Source organism: Gouania willdenowi, chromosome 2, assembly GCF_900634775.1.
Source record: "Gouania willdenowi chromosome 2, fGouWil2.1, whole genome shotgun sequence".
Classification (NCBI taxonomy): Eukaryota; Metazoa; Chordata; class Actinopteri; order Blenniiformes; family Gobiesocidae; genus Gouania; species Gouania willdenowi.
The window spans coordinates 6,434,120-6,440,119 of NC_041045.1; positions in this window are offsets into that span (position 1 = coordinate 6,434,120).

Below are 6,000 nucleotides of genomic sequence, written 5' to 3' on the forward strand. Positions count from 1 at the left end.
GGTGCTGTAGCTTCAAAGTATCTTTCTAAAAATGGCGGCACAAAAGCTGCTCAATATGGCTCTACCTGGAATAGTAATGCTTTTTTTGTGAATGAAGCAACATGCTGAGATACCTGTTGCATCCCTCGGCTTTGCTGAGATGCTTATTCTGTCTACATCAACACTCAGATATCTGTGGGGGACTCAAAAGACTCTTCAGATGTTTGAAGTGCGTGAAAGCAGGCACGTCACAGATCTTATTCAAAGCCTGAAAATATTGGATTGGAGATATTTTGGGCAAAGACTGAATGAGCATTTTAATGGTTAGCAAGAATGGATTCATCCAGAGAACTTTTATCACAGCGGGGCCACAGAAATGTGTTTGTATCTGATCTGAGGGTCACATTACCAACATTTATGTCAGTTATTAGAATAACAATCAATCTGAGCATGAATACAGGGAAGAACAAATAGTTTGGTCTATATTTGCGGTCATTTTGTTGTGTTACTGTTGTCGTTCCATGTATTTTTGTTTTATTTGATGTTGTTTGCTCTTATTTTGTGCTTTTTTCGTGTGTTTTTTTTTTTTTAAAGTCATTTTGTGTATTTTTGTGGCCATTTCACGTTTTAGGAGTAATTTTTGTGTATACTTGTTCTAATTGTGTGTATCTTTTGAAAATGTCTCTGTCATTTTCTATATGTACTTTTGTTGTCTATTGTATGTTTTTTGAAGTCATTTTGTGTATTTCTGTTGCTATTTCACTATTTAGGAGTATTTTTTGTGTATATTTGTTGTCTGTCATGTTGTATGAGTTGTTACTCTGGGGGCCGCACAGAAAAGAAGGGAGGGCCGCACGCAAACACTGGCTTTCCACAGGGCGTAGAAGAGGAAGGAAAGCCCAGCAGCGTCCCCACTGACCTGCCAGCTGCACCATGGTGCACAGTAATGGTCTACAGAGGATAATTAACACTGCTCAGAGAATCATCATTCACCCTCGCCCCTCCCTGAAGGACCTCTACTGAACCTCAGGAGGGCCCGCAGCACTTTAAAAAGGAAACCACGGACCCCCGACACATGCACAAACAAACTCAGGGACGGATTCAATCATCCAGATTTATAACATCATGTGATCAGCAGCCCTAAATAACAAACGATGCACACATTCTTTATTTCTTCACTCCGAAAATGTCTTATTAATATAATAATTGATTTTTATCATATGTAGGTACGTGCAGTTGAATTGAAATTGAATTAAATTGAATTTAGACTAAATTTAAACCAAGCATAGACCATATGTCATGGAAGATTCCATTAAATCTTGGAGGAGATCCGGATCAATAATCTGATTCTGAATCTGGATCAGTTTTTATTGTAATTGGTTCATAATTGACTGATCTTTATTAAATTTGACTTGGTTATGCCAAGTTGGTCTCTCAATCAGCCCAAAGGGTTTTAACTGGATCAGATCTGGATCGCACATTTGATTGCAATTTTTGGTAAAAAAAAATGGTGGTGCCCAGATTTTTTGACCTACTGTCTGGTTATTAATGGGAATCACCGATTTGTCAAGTCATTTCATTTCTCCTCCTATTGCATTTAAGATTGGTCTGCCTTTTTTTAAACTATTTGGCACCATCACGAACAGCTTTGCTGTCAATAAGGACTTCTTATCCAAACTTATATAATATCATCTTCTATACCTGTTTATGCTATGTTAGCCCACATGAGTTGAGAAACATTGAAACCACCAAGGCTCCACCACATCCACTTAAATTATGTGCGCTCACCGCACGCCGACAACATGTAAACCGCATCTACAAACGAGCAGCTTTAAGAGCCAATCCTGTGCAGTCAAAACGTAGACAACGCTCTATTGTATCATTGTTAATATTTGCTTCTAGATCCATATATTTACCCAGTAAAAAGATCAACACAACTACAAACAGAATACTGTCTCTTCAAAGACTCTTATTTTGAAGGTAAAATATAATGGTGCAACTAAAACTGAGCATCATCCAAAACAAAAAAAAAAACAGAGAGATTTGGAGTGGAGTTTAGAGTCAGCGAGGGAAATACCATCTGAAATTAATTTCATTATTTTTTCACCCATGTGTTAAAAATCTCTCTTTAACTTTAATATTAGGTCTGTTGAGATTTACTTCACGAATTTTATGAATTCATTCAAATAGTAGTCGTCTTAGCTCTGCTGCTGACAGACACGTTTCTCTCTGTTTACATGATTCTAATGCAATGTCGACGACTGCTAACTTTATCAATGAACGCAATAACCAAGATGTCTGTCATTGACCTTTTTTGTTGCAATGACAAAGTTGGTACCATGGCAATTTAGAAAATATAATGAAATGTACTGTTTCAAGTATATGTTTACATTAACGAGATGGGACGGGATCAAATCTTGGACCTTTTAGTCCCTTGAAATGCCTTGTGATTTTAGTTTTAGGCTCAAGAAATGACTTTAAGATGGACAATCATAATTAAAAGTTGGACTAAAAAACATTTTCTATACTAAAATGGATAGAAATTATAACAATTTGACAAAACCCAAAATAGAAGATTGGAACTAAGACTAAACCTAAAATGACGTGCAAAATTAACACCACTGAGGACAAAAATAACTGTCAAGTTGTATTAATGAACTAGTAATAATAAATTAGTCATTGGGATGACTGTGTTTGATTTAAACACAGCGGGCTCCGCTGCTGTCCAACATAATCCCACTTTTCACGATAAAAACTTTTTTTTTTGGTGAAATCAAAATGCAGTAAATAAATAAAAGATGAAAATAAAGAGGCTAAAAATACAGAATAACCGGGTAAACAGAAAATGCCTCCTCTGCTCTGTTTAGTGTAGCTTTATGAGTCTCCTCGTCATCGCGCTGCTTTCCAGCCCAAGAGAAATGAAATGTCCATTATCTTATAATGAAGATTAAAGCCACGAAGAGGCTGCTCTTCTAATAAACTCAGATTATTGGAGAAAATCACACTCCAAGCTAATAAAAGGGGCACTTTTGTTCAGTACAGTATAGTGGCATTGGGCTTGTATTAATTTCAAAAACAAAAAAAATAGTTTTACGCACATTCATGTCACCATGAAAAGGCAGAACAATAATAATAATAATCAATAAGGGGTTGTTTTAACATGTAGCAGCAATGTGTGCGTGTGTGTGTGTGTGTGTGTGTGTGTGTGTGCAGAAGCCAAACTTTACGAGTGTGGTTAATTGTAGGTTACAATCACAAGGTTTCCCATTTTCGGCCCATTTCACTGCTCTTCCAGTCCACTGCAGCTGATTTGCATAACACTTGAGAACAAAGCACCCCCCCTCTGCCTTTTATTTGGTTTCCTTTTCACTCCTTTAGAGCTATTCAGGTAATACAATGCATCACAATGTGAGTGCAAATGGGTCCGAAACACTGTTTCCAGCTGCCACGTGTCCTAAATGACAGACTGCAGCGACGCTGAGGCTTCACTAGCGAAAAGCAGAAACAGGCGAAACAAACCAAGTGAGGTCAGAAAGCAAAAACAGAGGACGAGAGTGTCAGAATTTAGAAATTATGACAAAAGTTTTAACCAAAGGTAGACCTTATGCCAGGGTTGTCAAACTCCAAATACGGACCAGTTTGATCTCGAGTGGGCTGCATTTTATAGGCGGGAAAACAAGCAATTTCAACAATAATATGCCTATACTTTCCACTTCTACCTTTAAATGATAAGTATGTAAGGCACCGACAATATCCAAACAATGACAATGTCAGTCCCTACAGGAGCAGCTCCATCTAAATTTATGACCCACCCACCGAGAGGAAACAGTGGGCGTTGCCACCGAGGGAGAGGGGAGGACTGGGCAGGTCACCCTCTTCACCCTGGTTGTGGTGCGCAGGCGGAGCCGGCGGGGTCGCAGCCGACGTCAAAGGTTTCCTGGTACAACCAAAAAAAACGTGACTTGATAGTTGGGCGGGTCAGGGCGCAGACAGTTTGGGAAAGCCTCATCATCCTTCTTCTTTGCTTTGCAGTGCCTCTGCATAGAGGCCAGCGCGTAGCCAAAGATCTACTCCGGGATGACGGGCAAGTCAAGAATGTCGCCCCTCTCGTTCTCCAAAAGGTTCGCCAGGTCGAGCCACGGGCCCGCTCCTGGAGGACCATGGACCCCATCACTCTCCCTGTGGCCTGAACCATGCAGCATTGGAGCCGGAGACACAAGTCGGTGACCACCATCTCCTCCCACCTGGTCGAGTCCAGAGTCGACCCAAGGTTGTCGCACAGCTCCAACTGGTATGCCGTGAGCAGCGACAACACATTGAGTGCTCTGGCCGAGAGCACCGTAGCCTTGTAGGAGCGCTCCATCAATGCTGACTGCAAGTGGCCGGACTTGGCGGGCAGGCTCAGTTTCTGGTGGGGACAACAAAAGGCCCGGGGAGCAGGAGTGCTACGACCGGCAGTTCCACCGGGGCATGCGGGGCAGGCCCAGGCTCTCCATAGCCTCACAGTCCAAGGATGAAGCGCCAGGTACCGAGCTCCTGCTGCTGAATGGCCAGTTCGTCCAGGAGCGCACCACTTTGTCCAGCAGTTCCGGGAAGACAGGGAGCAGTTGCTTCGCTGTACCCCTGGTTGCAGGGAGCCACTTCCCTTCGTAGCTTGACCTGGTTGTCAGACTGGGAACACCAGCTGGAAACGAGTGCCACCACAGGCGTGAAGACCATGAAGACTGCGCAGTGGTGACAGGAACCGGGGGCGTCCAGGGCCTGCCAGGCGTGTTCCAGCCCGATGCACCATGAGCAGACCTGGTGTGTATCCCGGCCCAAGATTTTGTTCCCATACCTGCAAGCAAGCCTTCAAGCATCCAGCCCCCCAGGTGTGTGGGGCCTTTCCCTCCATCTTCTCCTTTCTGCTGGTATGCAGGCTGGAAGAAGAGGTTAGCTAGCGCTGGCACGTCGCTGCTAGCCGCTAGGCTAATGGAGGGCCAACACCCAGCACCTGGTGACCATGCGGGGTGGCGAGGGCGTCGTCGTCATCGAGCCGCCAACTGGTATGTTGGGTACGGTATCGAGTGAAGTGGTGAGCCGATTCGAAGACAGGTGTGTCAGCGGTCGGCCCTCGACAACCGCGGAAGATGTCAAAGCAGTGTAATCCGAGCAAGGAGGCGGGGAAAAACACTGGTCGACCTGGCATAGTCGAGAAACAGAAAGGATAGACAACAGCGTCCGGCAACAGAATCCAAAAGGGTCCACCTGTGGACAGTTTAGCTGCTGTGATGTGAGATAGCTGAGTGAAAAGAGGTTTTTGAATGGCGCCCACTCTACTTATAGTAGGTAGGACTACCTGTGGCAAAGAAATACATCAGCCAATCAGGATTGGCGTAATGAGATAGGGCTTCTGAGATATGACGTGGAAGCGAATATCCCAAAGTGAGACATCAAAACTAATGTTTTGAAAGAGAACCACTGTACTAAAACATCAAGATTCCTTTACGTGGCCATTTTTACGATGGGCTGGAATACCTTGTTTTAGTCAATGACGTTTTTGATTCTGGTCTTGATTTTTGAAGAGTATTTTTTAATTTTGTAACAGCGGCTCAGAAAAAACTTAAACTCAACTGTGAAATCTCCAACATGTCAGTTTGTTAACACACAGAAGCAACAGTTCCTGCCTGTCTGCTCTTTGCATGTTAGCACGTGGCGCATGATGACTTTTAAAGCATTTTATAGCAACAAGCTGCCTGCAGCGACTAAAAATGATGCTACGTCAATGAAAACAAAGGGGGCGAGGAAGCCTGTGAAGCTTCACTATAAATACAACCTGATGCAAACTACAGCATTTTTACTGCTTTCTTATTCTAATTTATCAATAAAAAAAAATCAGTTTATAACCATGGCAACCACAGCAGGACAGATCACTTTAGCGTCAGAGATAAGGAGTGTTGTAAATCTCCTCCACACGAGCACAGAGCCACTTTCTTCTTTTTCAGCTGTGATGCTTTATGGGTTGCCATGGCAGCCAACAAG